Source organism: Zingiber officinale, chromosome 9B, assembly GCF_018446385.1.
Source record: "Zingiber officinale cultivar Zhangliang chromosome 9B, Zo_v1.1, whole genome shotgun sequence".
In the NCBI taxonomy this organism is placed as follows: domain Eukaryota; kingdom Viridiplantae; phylum Streptophyta; class Magnoliopsida; order Zingiberales; family Zingiberaceae; genus Zingiber; species Zingiber officinale.
The window spans coordinates 11971192-11993702 of NC_056003.1; the positions used below are offsets into that span (position 1 = coordinate 11971192).

The 22511-nt window shown below is 36.7% G+C and overlaps 1 long non-coding RNA gene across 2 annotated transcripts; it reads left to right on the forward strand.

Moving 5' to 3' along the window:
- The first annotated feature begins 13175 nt into the window (after positions 1–13175).
- Positions 13176–17735, forward strand: LOC122024552. 2 transcript variants are annotated; one of them, XR_006123460.1, is made up of 5 exons: positions 13176–13304; positions 13763–13850; positions 13925–14506; positions 14581–14647; positions 17291–17735. It is a non-coding gene; the product is annotated as an uncharacterized LOC122024552 (long non-coding RNA). The 2 variants fall into 2 exon arrangements; XR_006123461.1 differs by having other exon boundaries at positions 13182–13304; positions 14589–14647.
- Positions 17736–22511: the final 4776 nt, after the last annotated feature.

Below are 22511 nucleotides of genomic sequence, written 5' to 3' on the forward strand. Positions count from 1 at the left end.
TAAACTTAAAAATAATATGAACTTTATACGTCGAGGTCGATAACCCCGAAGAGGAGACAACGGAGTTTACCGTTCCCTCGCCGTCTCCGCTTCCCCAGCCATCGCAGTCCAGGGTGCCCCGACCCTCGCTATCCACCAAGCCCCCTCGCTCGCAGTCCACTGTGTCCCAGCCCTCGTTCACCGTGCCCCCTCGCTAGCCGTTCAATCTTGAACCGCTTGGCAATCTGGATCCATCCTACAGCCGCCCCGTGTAAAAGAAGAAGAAGAAAATAATAATTTGTTCTACTTTTTGTAGGACCGTAAGATTCGATAGAGGGGGGGTGAATATCGATTCAAATCTTTCGAGAGATCGCACAGCGGAAATTAAAAACAAGACAAACAAGAACACCAAGCTTTTTACTTGGTTCGGAGCCTAGGTCGACTCCTACTCCAAGGCCCGTAGTCTTTGACTGCTTTCGATGGGCAATCACTATCAATTCGTGAATTCGTTACACTTTGAAGGTACAAGTAATGAAAGAGGAGAACAATTATACCGACAGACAAGGATGTAGAAAATAAACGTTAGATGTCGGAGTAGCAGAGCACTGTTTGAAGACTTCAGAGCAGCGTATACGAACACGAGACGTTCTGTTCGAGTTTTTTATAGAAGCTGCTGCCGAGGGTCTCTTTTATAGGCTCTTCAACAGTGATCCAGATCCTCGAAGTTCGGGATCAACTTTGACATGAAGCAGATCGGTCGACCGATCCCCTGTTCAGTCGACCGATCAGACGATTTCCACCTCATCTGATCTGCTCGCTCCGCTTCGCACTGGTCAAAGCATATCCACAGTTCAGTCGACCGATTATCCGTCCGGTCGACCGATCAGCTCCTTTGACCCAGTCCATCCGGGCTTATTTGGCTGACGATTATCCTTGGTTTAGTCGACCGAACCCAAGGTCCGGTCGACCGATCTGCTGCTTTGGAGGTTCGGTCGACCGATCTAAGGGTTCGGTCGACCGATCACGGTCAGTTCTAACTCTGCACAAAAATGTTAGTCTCCTGCAAAACAGAGTTAGAACAGAGAAAACAGAATAAATATAAGTAGTAATTAGATTCTGTCTCACCGAGACCGGAATCTAGTCAAGATCTCGACTTAGAGTTCCGAAATGGTTCTAAGTCGGATCGGCGCCTAATGTTCCCTTCCCGGGAACGCGTCCTCACAGTCACTCTCCTCTAGTGACTTACCTTCACTTACCTGCTAGACGTCCGGTCAGCCCTTCGACCCGTCTGGACTTCGTGCCAGCTATCCGGTCAGGCCGTCGACCTACCTGAATTTCGTGCCAGCTATCCGGTCGGCTCGTCGACCTAGCTGGGCTTCGTGTCAGACATCCGGTCAGCCCGTCGACCTGCCTGGACTTCTCCTGCACACTTAATCAGAGTGTTAGATCACAACAAAACTAACTTAACCTAATTTGTCATTCATCAAAACTTGGGTTAAACCGTTAATGCTAATCGCACCAACAATCTCCCCCTTTTTGATGGGATAACAACCTGATTAAGTTAGTGAAAAACTATGCAAGTAAAAACAAGCATTTAAAGGGGTTTTTAAGTTAGTTTATATTTTTCAATTTTTTATTTAGCTAACTTAACCATCTAACCCTCCCCCTTTGGCATTCATCAAATACAATCATGGATCAAGTAATCATAAATACAAAATAAATTTAAAGATTTTTCTTTAAAAATATCTCTAAACTTTTTCAAAAATAGCTAAGTTATGAAAAAAGTAGCTGATTTTGTAAAATAGCTGAGTTTGAAACAAACTTGCTAAGTTTTTGAAAACAATTCGATAGTAATTTGTAACAATCCAGAATTTCAAAACTAAGTAAAGTCAAGTCAACTTTTAAGCTGAATCCATTTTCAAAAAATGTTTTTAGAAAATTTAACTTTTAACTTTTATGAAAAAAAATTGCTAAGTTTTTAAGAGTAACTATGTTTTGAAACATACTTTTCAAACATAAGTTTTACATAGTAAGATTTTCAAAACTAAGTTAATAAAAACTCATTTTGCAAAATTTAGATTTTCAAAACCAAGTAAAGTCTAATTTATAACATCACAAGTGAGGTCAACTTTTAAGTTAGTTTCAATTTTTAAAATTTTCAATAAAAGAGCAATTTTCAAAACTAATTTTTGTAAACTTTAACTTTCAAATCAATTTTAAGTACATCAAATTTTCTGAACTAGATTTTTAGATTCAAATTTAAAAAAGTGGGGAAATTTTGAATTTGAGACATTTAATTTTGAAAAAAAGTTGTCAAAGATAATTTTGAGAGGGATTTTCAAAATCACAGTTTGAAAGTTTAAAGCATTTTGAAATATTAAGGAATTTTGAAAGATACCTTTTCAAGATTCAGTAAAAGTTATTTTCCAAAAACTAAGTAACTTTTAAAATACAGTGGGGTTCAATTTTCATATTAAATTTTAAAAGCAAGTAAACTCTAATTTTCAAAACCAAGAAAAAGAATTCAATTTGCAAAATTGAATTTGTAAAATCTAGTTTGCAAATTTTAATTTTCAATTTTTGTTTTAGAGGAAAACTAAGTAAAGATATTTTTTTTTAAGATAAAACATTAATTTTAAAGTGAATTTGAAAATAATTAGGTTCTCCCCCTGAATTTGATATTTATTACTTTGCATTAATTTAACTCTCCTCCTGAATTTGATACTCCCCCTGAATTTATTACTCGCCCTTAATCTTATGTTTTTCCCTTTGAGATTTTATCTAAGTGTTTAGGGGATTTACATAATTATCTCTATATCCTTTTAAGTTTGATACTAATTTCTCAATAGTTAATTTCAAATTCAGGTATAATAAGTTAACCTTTAGTTCAAGCTTAAATAAAAGTAAGGTGTTATTAATTCAATAATAGCTAATCAATAATATATAAGTTAATTCTTGCTAGATTCAATAATTTAATACTTATTTAATTAACATAGTTTAAATTTTATATTAGCTGATTGAATTGATTAATGAAGATGTTCATTATAATTTAACTTTTCATTTACTTAGTTTAAAGTCAGAAGTTAAATTAAAGTTTTTTTTTTTAACAAAGTTAAATAATGTTTAATTCAAGTCAATCTTAAGTTTCGAATAAAGTTAGATTTAAACGATTAAGTTCTACTTAATTAAATTTAAAGTTTAAGTTTTAATTTCTAGTTAAGTTAAAATAATTTTAAGGTTAAAATAATATTTAAAGAATTTTTAAAAGGCTTTTTTTAAAGAATTTTAAAAATAATTTTTAAACGAAAAATGTTAGTCTCCTGCAAAATAGAGTTAGAACAGAGAAAATAGAATAAATATAAGTAGTAATTAGATTCCGTCTCACCGAGACCTGAATCTAGTCAAGATCTCGACTTAGAGTTCCGAAATGGTTCTAAGTCGGATCGGCGCCTAATGTTCCCTTCCCGGGAACGCGTCCTCACAGTCACTCTCCTCTAGTGACTTACCTTCACTTACCTGCCAGACGTCCGGTCAGCCCTTCGACCCGTCTGGACTTCGTGCCAGCTATCCGGTCAGCTCGTCAACCTAGATGGACTTCGTGCCAAGCGTCCGGTTAGCCCGTCGACCCGCTTGGACTTTGTGCTAGCTATCCGATCGACCCGTCGACCTAGCTGGGCTTCGTGCCAGACATCCGGTCAGCCCGTCGATCTGTCTGGACTTCTCCTGCACACTCAATCAGAGTGTTAGATCACAACAAAACTAACTTAACGTAATTTGTCATTCATCAAAACTTGGGTTAAACCGTTAGTGCTAACCGCACCAACACTTTTCTCATTAACAAGACATAATATATATACAAGTGTACATATCTTCCGCTCCTATAATTCAGTAATTCTCATAGGACAATTACCATATTTATACAGCAAGAATCATTAAATATCATTTACTTTTCTAACATATTTAGAGCAATAATCATGGGATACGATTTACTTTCCTAACACTCCCCCTCAAGTTGGAGAGTGAATGTCAAGAACTCCCAACTTGCGCTTCATTGTAAAAAAAATTTCCTTCCCCAATGATTTAGTAAATACATGTGCAAGTTGTTCTTCTGAAGGGATATATTCAGTAGTAGCTGAACCATCATGAATCTTGTCATGGATAAAGTGACAATCTATTTCTATACGTCAGGTTCTTTCATGAAATACTGGGTTGGCTGCAATATAAAGTGCTGCTTGGTTGTCACAATACAATAATGCTGGTTTTGAGTGCAATATTTGCAAATCTTTCAACAATGATTGTAACCAAGATAACTCACAACATGTACCAGTCATAGCTCTATATTCAGCCTCCACTGAGGATAGAGAAACTAATTTTTTGTCTCTTTGTTCGCCAGGAAATTAGAGAAGATCCCCAAAAAATACAATATCCTATAGTTGATTTTCTAAATATTAGGCAACCTCCCCAATCTAAATCACAAAAAGCATGCAAAGATAAAATATTTTAGGAAGGAAAAAATAAACCTTGGCCCGGGTTGTTCTCTAGATACCGCAATACACGCATAGCAGCTTCCATATGAGGTTTACATGGAGCATACATGAATCTGCTTAATATGTGCACTGCGTAGGTGATATCCAGACGAGTAATGGTCAAATAAATCAGGCGTCCGACAAGCTGCTTATATAAAGAAGGATCTTTTAACAATTCTCCTTCATCCGATAATTTTGAATTTTGCTCCATGGGAAAATCCACAGGTTTGGCTCCAAAATATCCTCCATCTTTCATAATTTCCAAAGCGTATTTTCTCTGTGAAATGAAAATACCTTTCTTTGAATGAGAGACTTCCATACCCAAAAAATACTTTAAGTCACCCAAATCTTTAATCAGAAAATGATTATGTAAAAACTGTTTAAGAACAGTTATAGCAATTGGATCATTACCGGTTATGAGGATATCATCAACATATATCAATAAGACAATAAATGATTTATCTTTTTTACATATAAACAAAGAGTAATCTGCTTTGGATTGAACAAAACCAACATCTTGAATAGTTGTAGAAAATTTCGCAAACCATTGACGAGAGGCTTGTTTTAATCCATATATGGACTTGTTTAGGCAACACGCAAGGTTCTCCCCTTGTCACTGAAAACCAGGAGGCAGAGACATATAAATTTCCTCTGAAAGATCTCCATGAAGAAAAGTATTATGGACATCAAATTGAGAAAGAGACCAATTTTGAGCAGCTGCCAAAGCTAATAAACAACGTACTGTAACCATTTTAGCAGTAGGTGAAAAAGTGTCATGATAATCAACACCTTCAAGTTGTGTGTAACCTTTTGCTACGAGCCTTGCTTTATAGTGTTCAAGGGAACCATCTAATTTATGCTTGATTTTGTATACCCAACGACAACCGATAGCTTGTTTTCCAGGAGGAAGGGGTGTGAGAGACCATGTATTGTTGGCCTCTAAAGCAGCCAATGCTGATTGCATTGTTGTTTGCCAATGAGATTGGGAGGCAGCTTGCTCATAACATGTAGGCTCAATATCATTAATAATAGTAGCAATAAAAGACCTTTGTTGTGGTGAGTAACGACCATAAGAGATAAAATTATTGAGAGGATAACGTGTACCTTTACTTGGAAAAGATGACGAGGATGACAATGATTCAGAAGAACTTACTTGATTACAAAAATAGTCAAGCAAGGTTGCAGGGGGAACATGAGATCGTTGAGAACGACGAAAGGGAGCTATTAGTGAAGTAGCAGAATCAACAGAGATGTATTCTATAGGTGTTGGTTGAATAGAAGAGAAATCTGGGATTGCAACAGGTATGACAGAATCTGATTAAGGCTCAATGGATATGAACTCATAGGGAAAAATATCTTCATGAAAAATAACATCACAACTAGTGAAGACTTGATGAGTTTCAATATCATATAATTTGTAAGCTTTCTGACCAACAGGATACCCAAGAAAAACACATTTTTTGGCACGAGGAGCAAACTTATGGGAAACATGAACATTAGTGGCATAAGCTAGACAACCGAAAACTCTAAGATGAGAATAAGTATCAACTTTTCCATAGAGTTTCTCAAATGGAGTTTGGTGAGAAAGTATAAGCGTGGGTAGCCTATTAATTATATGAACAACAGTAGAGACACATTCTGCCCAAAAATGTAAAGGGAGATGAGCTTGAAAATGAAAGACTCTAGCTGATGTAAGGATATGTCTATGTTTGCGCTCGACCACCCCATTTTGTTGAGGTGTGTAAATGCAAGTATGTTGGTAAGTAGTGCCTTATTGTTTAAAAAAATCTCGCATAGAAAAGAACTCTCCTCCATTGTCAACCCTAATATTTGCTATAGGATATTGAATTGGGTTTTCACAAAAGAGAAAAAAATTGATTAGGAGATTTTTCGTCTCATTTTCATGATGCATAAAAAACCCAAGTAAAGAGAGAAAAATCATCCACAATAGTCAAAAAATATTTAGCACTAGAAAAAGAAGGAACTTTGAAGGGGCCCAAAATATCACAATGGATTAATTCAAATGGTTTAACAGAAGAAATAGAACTACTTGAAAAAGGAAGCCTTGTTTGTTTTGCAGACGCACAGACATCACAATTATTATGTGGTTCCAAAGGGAAATGTAACAAGGTCTTAGACATAAAGTCTAATCTAGAAGATGATAAGTGTCCTAGACGTTGATGCCACAAGGTAGCAGTGTTTTGAGAAGAGGAAGCTTTGATGATATGGATAGATTGGAGAGGATGGTGTGACTTATTTGCTGACATTGAAATCAAGTAATATAGTCCATCTTGTTGTTTACCCAAACCAATCATCTTCCTCGTCATCAAATCCTGTAAAATACACCAATAAGGAAAAAATGCTACTGAGCAACTTAAATCTCTTGTGACCTGACTCACCGACATCAAATCCACCTTACAAGATGGCACACCAAGAACATTCTTTAAATAAATAATAGGACTCAAAGGTAAATTTCTAGTAGAGATAATTGGAGCCTAGTCTCCATTTGACATAACAACTGGTGGTAAAGAAATGTTTTCCTTACTGTTAACAAGCAAAGCTGGAGAAGAAGTAATGTGATATGTTGCACCACTATCGATTATCAGTTCAGGTGAGGACAAACCTGAAGAAGTAGTGACATTATTTGCCTTGGGAGTAGATGTTTGAGATGTTCCATTGTTCTGTATAATGGATAAAAGTTATTGTAGTTGTAATTTAGTCAATCCAGTCATAATTGGTTGAAGTTGTTGCATTGCTGGAGTCTCTTTGATATTATGAATTGAAGATTGATTGCTATCATTGTGCTTGAAATGATTATTTTTGGCCGTTGAATGCTTAGGATGTCCAGTTGGATAACCATGTAGTTTCCAGCATGTCTCTCTCATATGATGATCTCTATCACAATAAGAACAATGCAGCGGCTTGCGGTTATTGGAATTAGGGCGAAAGGAGGGACTAGATTTGTGTCGAACAGCAAGGGCTACTGATTCACTTTTTTGAACAACCATGGCAGAAGCTTCTATTGTCTCCCGTCTTGCAACTAAATTTCGTTGCTTTTCTTCTTGAATAATGGAAGAATAAGCTTATGAAACATCAGGTAATGGGTTCATGAGAAGGAGTTGACGATGAATAGCATTATAAGACTCATTCAATCCCATGAGGAATTGCATCAACTTACGTCTTTTATTGTTTACACCACAAGTGCAAGCAACATCATTGTAAGATCCTAACTCATCCCATAATTTTTTAAACTTTGTATAATAAGATGCAACTATCATCTGATCTTGAGCAAGACAAGCAAACTCTTTTTCGATCTGGAAAATTTGTGGTGCATTGCTTTGAGAAAAGAGATTTTAAAGATCTTCCCAAACTTCATGAGCAGCGTTATAAAAATGGCGCTATCTGCAATATCAAGTATCAAAGAATTAAGAACTTAGGATAATACCATATCATTGCATTTTTTCCATGTCGTGTAGTCCTCTGGTTTGTTTTGTGCAAATGGTGCCTCGAGGGTTCCATCAACAAAGCAAAATTTGGATTTTGCATTTAAAGAGATGGTCATTGCTCTACGCCAAGTTGAATAGTTGTCACCATCAAGAGATTTAGAAACAAGAATTATTCTAGGATGATTCGAAGGATGTAGAGAATAAGAATTGTTGGAATCCATGTAAAGATAGAGCAGATCGTCATTGCTCTGATACCATGTAAAAAAGAAGAAGAAAATAATAATATGTTCTACTTTTCTCATTAACAAGACATAATATATATACAAGTGTACATATCTTCCGCTCCTATAATTCAATAATTCTCATAGGACAGTTATCATATTTACAGCAAGAATCATTAAATATCATTTACTTCCCTAACATATTTAGAGCAATAATCATGGGATACGATTTACTTTCCTAACACCCTGTCACCTAAGCCGCCGTCGATCTTGCGATAGCTAGACCCTTCTACACCGGCTCTGTCTCGTCCCTTGCAGCCCCTGAAACTCGACTACTTCTGCCTATAAGTCTGTAAGATTTCAATAGGCATTAATACTCTGGATTTTGTATCATTTCTATTCAGTGGGCTACCTTCGCGCATTTGGTTTGTAGCCTAAGAAGTTTCATAAATATCATATGTTGGCATTCAATTTTCTATATAACATTCGATGTCATGCTTGAATGACAGGTTCATGGGTTACATAACTAATAGATAGTTGGTCTTGAAAGGTTTTGAAGTTTATCATTTTATAGTTATCTGGTGCAAATTCAGTTTCAGCAGTATAGAAACTCTTTATTCTAATGTCAGAAGATGATTTATAGTTTAGTTGATAATCCAAAGCTCAAGTTCACTAGGGGCACACGATATCTCACTATTCCTTCTTGAGAATTGCTACATAAGCTACCTTGGACATTAGAGTAACTCACTAGTAGATTGGCGCTATAGGCATAAACAGATATGTCAACATATTTTTCTTCTACCTTCTAGTGTGGTTATGGTGGTGGCCATGTAACTTTTATACTTAAAAATGTGTTTAAGACGTGCTATCCGTCACCACTTTTCTTTGATTAAGGATGAATTTGACTTACTTTGGCTACAATCACTTTATTGAGCCTATTCCTTGTCAGTATTCTTTATTTTTCTTCATATAGAAACTTTTTGATGCTATTCACCATCCTATATCCTTGTATATGGATTATGACATACTATCTGACTAGTGAGTTTTCATTTAAATGATAAAGTGTAATAAAAGTTCTTGTAAATATGGTATGCACTATTCCTGATTTTTATATACATTAGAGTTTCCTCCTAAATTTCTCAGTAAATATATGATCCAATATGTAAAGATTCTTGATGACCTATTTCTCAGTTATGATTGAATGTTCACGTTTGCTTACCTCAAAAGCTTCAATTGCCATTAAATGATCCAATTTCTATGTGATGATACAACATTTTTATGAAAAATATAGGTATATGAGCAGTAAACTTGAAACATGAAACCCAAAGAAGAAAGAATATACAGTGAAAGGTGGAATGCGTATATAGAAAGAGGTGATGGATGAGTAATCAACTGAGAGAAATACATCCTAGTGATACAGGAATTAGACTCATGGCCTGTGTCGTGTGACATATTTAATTGGATAACCATTTATTCAAAAGAACAAACACAAGGGATATTTGATTGGATGGGTAGATAATCACTTATCCTAAAGCTTCAATTATTAGAATATCTGATTAGATGACAACCTAAACTGAACCCCAAAGGGCTTTATATCCATGTGCATGGTCAACACATTTCAAGAGTACCTACAATATAATATTTTCTTGTATTGACTCTTGTTGTTGTTTTCTTTATTGAATACTGTCGGTTCATGTTATCTTAAGTTGCATATGTTCTAGTTGCTAAGAGATATCATTTGAAATCCAAGCAAAGGTTTAGGTTTTATGATGCTAGCTTTAGCCTTTGTATATATGACTAAACTTCTTAATGTTGCCTAATGAGCATGCAGTAGTCAATTAGCAACTGTTGGAGACAGACATATAGATTTTGAAAATTGTGATTCAGGTGTCCGACGGTCAAGGGTAGATTGTGGCTATTATGGTTAAAGTTTCTAGAAGTTTCTAGAAAATAGGTAGCATGTCTGCTTCCAGAGTAAGGCGAATGCTAATGTTTCTGCTTGATTACCTTGGTTGTTCTTTCTGCATTGAAACCTACTATAATTTATAAGCAACTGATTTTCAACTTTAACTCTAGTCTCTGAAGGATAAATGTTTGTATGTGAAGTTTAGCATATGTGACTTTTGGTTGGAGTTGGTGAAAGACTATGACTGTAATATCAACTATCACCTAGGTAAGGCTAATGTGGTGGCAGACGCTCTGAGTTGCAAGTCTGCGACGTTGGCACAGATGACCACTCAACAACAATTGATAATCGAATTCCAATAGATGGGGTTTGGAGTTGTTAGCACCAAATGAGTCGATTAGTCTGACAACACTAACCATTAAATCAAACCTACTAACCGAATCCGGATAGAACAAACATCTGATTAGCAATTAATGGAATGGGAACGCAGAGATGAAGCAAAGGGTCGTGCTATTTACTCGAATGTTGATGGGGTTGTGCGTTGCAAGGGCCGCATTGGGTGCCTAAGAGCGGGTCACTCAGGGAGGACGTCGTGATTGAGGCACATACCACCCCGTACTCTTTCCACCCTGGAAACACGAAAATGTATAAGGATATATAGCTATTGTACTGGTGGTCGAGCCTGAAGAGAGATATAATCAAAGTAGTTCGCGAGTGTCTTACTTGCCAGCAGGTAAAGGCCGAACATCAGAGGCCAATAAGACTACTAGAACCGCTTCAGATTCTTACATGGAAGTGGGAAGACGTGACTATGGACTTTGTGGTGGGGTTACCAACCTCTTCTAGAGGATCAAATGCGGTGTGGGTTATTGTGGATCGACTCATGAAGTCGACACACTTCTTACTGATAAAAACCACTTTTACTATGACACAATATGCAGAACTGTACATACGAGAGATTATACGGTTACATGGAATTCCAGCACAGATTGTGTCAGATAGAGATCCAAAATTTACATGCGGATTTTAGGAAAGTTTGCACCGTGGATTAGGTATACAACTCACTTTTAGTATCGCTTTCCATCCATAAACTGATGGTCAATCCGAACTGGTGATTCATATTTTGGAGGATCTGTTGCGAGCATGTATGATAGACTTTAAAGGAAGCTGGGAGTCAAAGTTGCCACTGGTGGAGTTTACTTACAACAACAGTTATCAAGCTACAATAGGTATGACTTCGTATGAGGCGCTATATGGAAGAAGGTACAGGACACCATTGCATTGGGGTGAGGTAGGAGAGAGGGCAGCATTGGGTCCGGATATTGTGACCCACATAATGGATCTGGTTGCTAAGATTTGAGACAAGATGCAATCAACACAAAGTCCCCAGAAGAGTTATGCCGATCAAAGACGGAGAGATTTGAAGTTTGCCGTAGGGGACCATGCATTTCTCAAGGTGTCACCGATGAAGGGGGTATCGAGGTTCAGTAAAAAGGGGAAACTCAGTCCAAGGTATATTGAGCCTTTTGAGATTTTGGACCGGATTGGAACTCGAGCATATTGGGTTCCACTACCACTGAATCTATCCGGAGTTCATAACATGTTCCATATATTCATGCTTAGGAGATACATTCCTAATCCTTATCATGTGATTGATCATGAGTTCGTGCAGTGAACGCCAGATCTGTCTTACGAGGAAGTGCCGAAACAAATTCTTTATAGTCAAGTTCGGAAGTTGAGGAATAAGGAGATCAGAATGGTAAAAGTCTTATGTGGAAATCAGCTGATGGAAGAAGCTACATGGAAGACTGAACTAGATATGCGCAACCGCTATCTCCAATTATTCGGTAAGTCAAATTTTGAGGACGAATTTTTTTATAAGGGGGGATTGTAAGGTCTCACAAGCATAATTAAGAAATTTATATACGAAATATTTTATGGTCACACAAACGATAATTAAGGAATTATGTTATAAATTTTTTTAGGAATTTTAGAATTTTAAATAAATTTGTAATACGTTTTAAGGGGATAGAATTAATAAGCTGGGTGGATATGGGAGTTGATTAACCCTAATTCGTAATTACCCTAAATTATCCTGAGTTGGAGTAAATAACCCTAAACCCCTAACCTAAACCCTAATACGTAAACCTAATCTTTTTTCCCCATTCATCCGCCCCACTCCACGCCCCAAAAAATCGCCGTCCCTCTTCTCCCCCTCTCCACCAAATCGACGTAGCATCCCGGCAGACCTCGAGCTCCGGCCAGGCGCCACCACACGCGGGCGAGTTTCTAGAGACGGCGCGAGCAGACGCAGATCTTGCGACGGTCTTCCCGGCGGCGCGATAATCTTGGGCGAGAGCTTCTGGCGATTGTACGAGGAAGAGAAAGGCAAGTTCTCTCTAATACTATTGTATGAGGTCTATGAGGTGGGGGATTCGGTGCCTTGTTTTCTGTTCGATGGATGGTATGTGTCGCGATTTGATTCACTGCGCTGTTATTGTTGATTTAAAAAAAAGATAAGGGGAAGACGTTCTGGGGAGTTAGGTCGTGAATCGATTTCCTTTGAGGTTTTTGCTTCTTCTCGGGTTTTCTTGGTGGTTACAAGTTTCTTGGTGGGCTCTGGAATTCAGAATGGTGTGAATTGGTTGGAGATTTATTCGTTGGTGATCTTGGGTTCCTATCAATTTAGCTGCAATTTGGTGGATAAATCTAGTAGGTTATAGGATGAATTCATTGTGGTTTGCTATGGTTCTGATGTGGTAAGTGCGGTATCAAATCGTGTATCATGAGCTCAATGGGTTTCATGTTTTCCATGTCAGTTTCCATTCTCGTGATCTTCCTCTACTGCCTTATCCATGATTTAGGTACAGGATTTAGCTTGGCTTTCCTATGTGTATGCTTACTTCAATTGTTTTCTTTCAAGGTAGGCATGTTTATAGAATGAATGAAATGAGCTATTGATATAAGTATACTGTGGATATAAGTATCCATGAGGAGTTGTATTGGTGCTTCCTTGTTACTTTTGTTAACCACTAGATTGAGATGTACTGGTTATGTTATGGTGGTTCATTGTGATGGGTTTGTTATTCTGGTATTTTTACAGCAAATGTTTAGAGGGATGTCGGCCCCTGCTGCCCCTGCGGCCCCTGCTGCCCCTGCGGCCCCTGCCGCCCCTGCCGCTCCTGTTTTAGGGCAGCACAACCCAAGCTCTCCGACTTCAGCGTGGGTAAGATTTCTTTTTCCTTATCTTTTATCATTGTCTTCCTTTTCTTTATCTTTCAGTATTGTCTTTAAGGACACTTTTCAAACTCCAAGGGTTATTTTGGGGGTGTATTCATTCTATATTTCTAATGACTTTTAATGACTTTTTTAAATGATAGACTTTTGTAGAGTTGATAGAATTCCACAGACTTGTAAACAAAATTTCATAGACTTTTATCCAATTTGGTTTAGTTTAGTTTAGTTTAGTTCGGTTTAATTTTTTACTTTAATTTAATGCTGAAATTGGCAGGATGAGTATTTTAGGAATTAAGTGCATCCTTTGGTAAAAACTAAAGTATGGTGCACCCTTTGTGAAATTTAGAAAAAAGCGCGCCTTTTAGGAAAATGCCAAAAAAAACTTTAAAGAATAAAAAAACTAAAGAACCTTATAATTTTGTATTTTAAATTTGATTGGTAATGCAGGTTGATTTAATGCTGAAGATAGATGAACTGCATGGGACAATCAGGGACGAATTTAAAAATTTCAGAACTATTCAGCAATCTAATAAAGGTAATGTATGTGTAATTAATTTTTCATAAATTTTAAAATGTTATTACTTCTTTATTTGATTTATTTATTTTCAGGGAATTTATGTTGTGAAAGATTTTGCAAAAGATGTTGCGAAAGACGTTGCAAAAGATGTTGCGAACGATACTGCATTGCACATTGCAATCAGTGGTGCAATCATTATTTTTTTAGACTTTTTTTCATATCCCTTTTTATTATCGGGTCAATATGTTTTATTTTTGCTTGCACATTATCCGGTGGTAACACCGCAGTTATTCTAAGTTTGGTAGGGTCATTTTTTTTAAGTTCCATATCTGTTTTTAGTCTATGGTGTCGATCTTAGAATAGAGTTTTCTATCCTCGATAAAATTCATTCTATGAACCAAACATAGCATAATAGTTTGAGTTAGATCGATTGGTAAGGCTTTGGTTCATGTTGCAAAAGTCCTAGATCAATTCATGTGATTGTACACAGGTGGTTCATGTTGCATCACAGGTTGTTCCTACCAATTGGTAAGGCTTTGGTTCATGTGTCAAATCTCTCTTATTTGTCATAGGAAATATAGATACTATACAACTATTTGATTGATTTTCCTGCATCACAGGTTGTTCCTACAATCTATACTGATATCAGAGGCCGTAAAATTTACTCCAACCAGGTTAGCAAATTGTGGATAAGTTTATTTCCTATAAATTCTGTTCTATTTCATTTCTCAGTAACAGAACACTTCAGAAATGCAGATGCATATCTGAAGCTGCCAGCTGGCGTTTACTTCTTTTATGACTTCTCCCCAATCAAGGTGAACAAAATTGAGAATAGCTAATTGATTGAGATGTTTCAGATATGCTTTTAATTGCTACACCCTCATCCCTTAATGGCAGTGTTCTTTATTGGGATCCATGTGTAAATATATAGCTCAGTAAGTTGTGTTTATAAAACCAAACTTTATCAATAATATATAGTGGCGACTACATGGTATCAGAGGTTGTTGCAATCCTATTACTTTGAGCCTTTACTCCACACCAACTTTCTTTGAAATTACTACTTTCATTTTTTCCCACACCATCTCTATTAATTGATGTGGATAATGTTCTTCATATTTCTACACCATTATCATTTCCTATACCTCTGAATATTCCTATGACAGTTACTAAGGCTCCCTCATCTAGGCACCTACTTTATGGGTGTATAGTCGAAGATGATGCCTTGAAGATCCTCCAGTGCCTCCTCTTGATATTGTTGTACCTCCATCACCTACTCCTGTTTTAGAATCCCTTTAGTTTGGATCTTCCCACCATACGCTAAGATACTAAAAAATGATCTACTTTCCATCCTCTTTCTCGTTTTTACCTATGTTTCATTATTACCCAGCTACTCTGCCTTCCTTTCTTCCTGCCCCCATAAAGGCTTTTTTTTTTATCTCGGCTTGGAGGTAGGCTATTATTGATGAGATGTGCACTTTACTTTAATGACACTTGGGAATTAGTTCCTCTTACCAGTGGAAGATCAAATGTAGGGTGTCGATAGGTATTCACAGTCAAGGATTCTCTAGATGGTTCTGTGGATAGCCTCAAAGCCCATTTGGAGGCGAAAGGATACACACAAATTTATGAAGTTGATTATCTGGATACCTTTTCTTCAATGCCCAAGATCATTTCAGTTTGTAGCTCCTCTCCCTGACTGCTACATTCCACTAACCACTTCATCAACTCGACATAAAAAGATGAAGTTTGTACGGAGAAACCTTTAAGATTTTTGGCATAGGGGAAGAATGACCTAATGTGTAAGCTAAATAAATTACTCTACACACTGAAGCAATTTCCAAGAGCATGGTTCCAAAAGTTTAGCTCAACTCTCATTCAATATGCCATGATCAAAAGTTTTACAAACCATTTAGTTTTCTTGCTTCTTATTGTGTATGTGGATAATATTATGGTTATTGGTGATGACATCAATTGGTTACACAACAAAAAAATTATTTTCGTCGATGACTTTAAACTCAAGGATTTGAGTGACTTTAAGAGGAGAGAAAGAAATTCATATTTCACAACGCAAGATATACTAGATATGCTTAAAGAGATTGACATGATGAGGGCTAAACTAGATTCAAATGAGATTAGTACTTAAGATAGGAGGAATCATTGAGTAATTCAAAGAAATAGAGAACATTGGTTGGAAAATTAAACTGTCTTATAGTCGCTAGCTCCCAATTATTGGATCTCACATCTCATTAGTGTTAGTGTTGGATCTAACATTTCATTTAGTGTTAGTGTGTTATCTTTTGGCGAATTCATGTCATGATCACTGTGAAGCAGCTATAGAATTCTATAGTACCTTAAGAGTGCTCTAGGAAAAGACCTGTTTTTTGTTATGTGACCAAGGTTACCTACAGAGCGTGGGGTACTTAGATGCAAATTGGCAGATCTCCCACAGGTAGACATTCTACTTCTAGATATTATGTGCTCTTAGGAGGACATCTTATATCTTTGGAGAGTGAAACAATAATTAAATAGTTATAATGAGATTGAGTGCAACGGGAGAATATAGTCATTGCCTTAGTGATGTGTAAACTGATTTGGGTAATACATTTTATGACAGAGATAAAATTTACTCCTACAGAGCCACTGAAATTTTACTATAATAATCAAGCTGTTATGGCATCACTTCGAACCCTTTATTCCAAGAGAGTAGAAAGCATGTAGAGAATTGATTTTCACTTTATTAGAGATAAAATCAATCTAATGAGATTGTCACTTTCTTTATCAGTGCTAATGATTTATTCATATATATGTTGCTAAATTATTGAGAGGGCTTAATGATTACTACATTTGTAACAAGCTAACAAACTGAGTTTTTTGCATTATATTTGAACTAGCTTGCTGGGGGAGAGTGTTGGGATCTATATGTGAATATGTAACTCAATAGTATATTATACTTAGCCAAGGTATAGAGGACTACCTAGAGTTATTCATTCACTGATGATAATCCGCCATCACATTTTTAATTGTGTTTCAAACCGACAGGTTAATGTCTATATTTATGTTCAGAGGGACTGCAAAAAGATGAGTTACACTTGGCCATTTTTTTCTGTGCTAATGCGAGCACGTGAGATTTTCGAATGAACCCTTACACTAATAGTAGATGTTGATTAGTCAGTCATTAGGGAGATTCAGAAGTAGTTAAATACTTATGCATAAACTGTAATCATCTGCCTACTTTTAAAAATTAGTCAATTACCTTTTCTGTGAGAAATAAGTATAAACCATATAAACAAATAGTAATGCTATATGTTTCACATTCCCTGTATAAAGATGTGTCTAGTGGAAAACCTTCACTTAAGTGTGTGACAATATTTACATTGCAATTATTTATGGTTCTTCAGTAGCCATTTGCACATTTGATATGTTGTACTAGTGAACAAACATACTTCTTTTCACTACAGGTCATATTTACCAAAGAAAATGCATCGCTGCTGCACCTTTTGCTATTATTGGAGGTGTTTTTACTGTCTCCAGAATCATTGATGCTTTTATCTACCATGGGCATGGCGCAATCAAGAAGAAGATGGAACTTGGAAAGCACTCATGATTCCACCTTGGATTGAAATATGGTTTATTTGAGGGAGGTGAAAGCTATTTCTACTGGGCAGGCTAGGCTATTCTGCCAATTCCATTGGTTTGTGGGCATTCAAGTATTCAAGCGAGAGTACAAAAGATGTATACAACAGGAACAAAATTCTGATGAGAACTCGTTTCGTTGATGTGTATAATTCGATTGCTGTTGCCAAGACAAGAATGATCTTTTTCCTTTTCCAAACTTGGCGGCAAACGGAAGAGAACAATTATTCCTTTTCCAAACTTAACATGTAAAAAGTGGTTCACGTCTTAGACTCTTAAAATGATTTTTAAAAGTCATTTAACATATTTTTACATACAATAAAGTTTTTTTAAAAAATCATATAACATATTTCTTACGCTTTTAAAAAAATGTTATTAATGTAATGCTTTTATATTTTGAGAATAAATGTCCGTGTTTGAAATTATTTTGACATTAAATACTAGACAAAATTTAGTTCTATATCATTTTCTAATTCAAATATACAAAAATATAATAATTGTCATTCAACTATATAAAAGATAATAATTTTATATGATCAAGTGAACCACAAATACCAATAGAGATCTTAGATTTTCTGTTAGATTGTATGAACATCATACTGAGAGGATTAGATCCCTCTCATGTATATGCTTATTATCCAAATTTAAGCTCATGAGGTTATGGTGCAGCGATAGGGCATTCAGGTTGTCACTCAGATACCCACGATTCGAACCTCAGTTATGATGATTTTGTAAGAATTTTTCCTCTAAATGAGGTACACAATTAAAGGATGTTGAGCTCCTGGACTGTCCGCTGTGAGTGCTTTTCGATTTACCCTGATAATCGATGGGAAATTTTCGTCGAACGGAGCCGATCACCTCAGATTCGATGTTACCCAACCTAATTAATCATTTTTTATTATCCAAATTTAGCTCTCATTTACATGTTTATCATCCAAATTTAAGGCTATTAATCAAATGTAAAACATGCCATGTGTTCTGAGTGAAAAAAAACACTGCCACCGCCATATACCATGCCCACGCCCATATCCCCACTCCCCTCTTTTTTATTTTTTTCTCTTCTCTTCCGTTTCTGTAAACATCCCGAGGTAGTTTTAATATGATCAACCAAGTTAAATTAGATCTTATTATCTTTGATGTCTTGTGTCTAAATATACAGGAACTTAGGAGTACAAGAAGTCGAGTGGAAGACGCAACAGATGAGAAGGATAGTATGGGAAAAGAATCGACGGACTCAGTGCATCTAAGGGATGAGGAGATACGAAAGAGTACACCGATGGACTAGAAGGACGTGTATTAAGTTCGAGGGACAACAAACTAGGGAGGAAGCTTGCTCGAGGAGAAGGTCGAAGTTGTGTTTGGGTGAACTCAACTCCGATTAACTGGAACATCACCCACGAGAAGAAAATCAACTAAGGAGCTGATCTGCTCAGGAAAGGCGCATTCAATAGGTTAGAAGACGCTTTCCATAAACAGTGTCAAAGACGCCTTCCAACCTGTTGGAGACGCCTTCCAACCTATTGGAAGACACCTTCAGACTTCGGATAGAATTTTCCAGAGGCCATAAAAAGACTCCTGGAGTTAGAAAATTAACAACAATTTCTATATTCAATTCCTAGCTAATACAAGAGCTTTTCAAAGAGTGTAAGAGGCTTCTTCGCCTTCAACAAAGGAGATATTCTTAGTGGAGCTCTCAACTGCCTTAAATTAATAACCACCTATATTATAACCAAGTAAAAACACTGTAGTCTTCTTACTTATTTCCTTCTTTAATTGTTCAATTTATTTCTACTTTATTTTAATTGCTTTATTTAACTAAGTTGAAAGATCGAGAAAGGGATTACTTTTTATTTTGCAGGCAATTCACCCCTCCCCCCTCTTGTTGGCCACACAGGACCAATAAGTGGTATCAGAGTCAGACTCACTTCAGAAGGGTTAACCGCCATCTGAAGTAGAAGAAATGATTGGATCTAGCATCTACCTGTGGAAATTTGAGAGAGACTTCGCAATGTGGAAAAAACACATGGAAGTATTCTTTAAGATCGATTTTAAAATTTTGTTAATTATAAAATACGGTTTTGTAGCATCTAAGGTTCAACAAGGACTCGACAAAGAAGAGTACATGTGGATGAACAAAGAATAAGCCGACTTCGTGACTCACGACAAAGTAAAATTCTATCTGCTTAGTGTCATTCCGCCCTAGGAGGTTAGTCGGATCGGAAGCTACGACTCCGCAAAAGAGCTCTAGAAAAAATTCCTGGAACTTCATGAGGGCACTTCGGAAGCAAAATTACTGAGACAAGACATCCTCTGAAGTCAACTGACGAACCTCTAAATGAACAAGGGAGAGAAAGTAGCTCAACTCCATGCTAGGATCAAAGATTTGACACCCAACTCAACAACCTCGGAGAAATGGTAACAAATTGTGACTCTTTAAGGTATGCCCTTAACGTCTTTCTGAGAACTCCAGAGTGGTCAGCCTTAATAGATGCTTACTATATCTTTAAGAACCTCAAGGTAAGTATGCTTGAAAGTTTATTTTCTACTTTTGAACTTCACAAGTCTCATTGTGTAGATACTCAAATATAGAAAAATCAAACAACATTGTCCTAAAAACTAAGAAGGACGAATCGGAAGCTGGCACTTCCCTCGACGATGACAAACGACATTTATGGTAAGAAAATTTTTAAAAAAAATAGATCTAATAAATTTAATGAAGTGTAGGCCAAGAAAAAAAGAAAAAGAAAGGTGAGATGTTATTACTACAATGAAGAAGGGTACATCAAGGATGATTGCCCAAGATCGAAGAAGGACAATAAAAAAAGGCCAAGGACAACAAAGCTCAAAACCTTGAAGGCGACTTGGGATGAGTCGTCATCAGAATCTAATTTGGAGGAGTACGCTGGACTTGCACTAATGGCAAATCACCATGAGGAGAGCATAGACAAAGGGAGAGGCTTGATTATGGCCTAATTTTATCGCGAATTGGGCATCAAACAATGAAGTACCAAACCCCTCCTAAGCTAATGTAGCATACGAATGACTCGGGTCGTCCGCCAACGAAAGCAACGATAGGATGGTAAACTTAGGATCGTATGTTATTTCTATTTTTTTGGGGTTTCCAATATGGAAAAGGGGGTTTGGATTTTAATTCTAAACTTAACAAATAAAAAGCAAAGCAAGTAAGAAACTAATCTAATGCATAAATGAAATCTAACTAGGTGCGAATAATTAATCCACAACGCATTGTCACACTACGCTATGGATTAACTATCAACACAATTAAACTAAGGAATAGAATGACAAAGCATTAAATGAAACCTAATCTAGTAAATGAAAGACAATGCAAATAAAAAAAAACTATGTCTACTCTAACTAACCATTGAAGATTTTTCTACATCGTATTGTCACACTACGATACAAGATTATCTATCAATGAGCATAACTTGAAGTAAAACATTAATGAAACTAAGAATGTAATGAAGCCTAAAACATGTAATGAAAGCCTAAACTAATATATCCTAATTGCAACCAAACAAAACTAGAACTTAACGAAATTGAACAAACAACTCAAAGCAAGAATTAACCAAACTAAAATGCATCAAAATAAACCTAACTATTGGTTGAAGCATTTTATCGAACACATTGTATGCGTGTAACTAATTAGGCATAGTAAATGCAATTTAAACATGAAAAATCATATTCAATACAAGCATTCAATAAAAGAACTTCAACACAAGCAAACATCAACAAATAACAGAATTAAACTAAGAAAACTAAACCACAATCCACACTTCTTCTTCAATTACCAATGACTATCCTCGTCGTCACACAAAGACCCGACTCCGAACCCCGAAAGCCGGTGGACAGCGCACAATCTGCTGGTTGCTGCTAGCTGCGACAACGAAGGTGATGCGCAATCTTTCAATGAAGAACCCTCCGATGGAAGTGGCTGGACTGTGATGGACTGCCGGAATGAACCGCCGCCGCTCCTCCTTGCTCCACCGCCTGAACCCCAGTAGGTAGAGCCTTGGAAAAGTGCCGGAGTGTGTAGGTCTCACCGGATAACCCCTCCAGTGAGGTGGAGTTGGTCAGAAATTGCTGCTGTCGCCTGCTGCTCCCGCCACTGTGCTGCTGCCGTCGCCGCTGGAAACGAAGATGGAGTGATGGGCTGTGGTTGGCCGGCCGGCGGCAGTGAAGAGAAGAGAGGGGCCGCCGGCCGGAGAGAAGAGGAAGAACGGAGAAGAAGAAGGTGTGGGAGGAGCGTTGACGCGAACCCTAGCTCTGTCGCGAGGAAGAGAGGAGCGAACTGTGTAGGTGCATCCTGTTCATCCGCGTGAGAACTAAGAGAGGATTTCCTCTCATCTGATCTGGGCCGTTCATTCAATAGGAGTGGATGTAAGGTTTAGATTTGATGATAAAGATAATGGGCGGCTGGATCTCCTACTTGATGAAGTAAAGGTTCAGATTGTTCAAGATATGGATCAACGGTTGACACTGATTCTGCTAGATCTCACTCATTTCACTTTCAAATTAAGTCAAATTTGATCCGATCAGACAATAATCCATGACTCTTTAGATTTCCTACAAAATCACATAAAAACATGAAATTAATTTCCATACTTTGTAGAGAATTTACATTTAAGTCCAAAAATAGATTCTCCTCGCAAAATATAATATAACCATAAAATTAAGCATGTGAGAAGGTAAAAATGATAATAAGAAGAGCCAAAATAATGTACAAAAATACTAATTATTAACTCCCCCACACTTATTCTTACTCGTCTCGAAAATGTAAAATAGAATAAGAAAATAACTAAGATGAATTCCCCTAACAATTCTCAATCATACATAGAAAATACTGAAAAGAGAGTTATCTAGGATTGTCAAATTCAAATGATCAAAGCAATCATGAATTCAATTCATACATTAATTAACAAGCATGATAATTTCAATCCACAATGAATAAATTGAGAATGATAATAAAATAAACCTCACAAGGTAAATGATGGTGTCTCTTCTCTCAAATACATACAATAGTGGAGC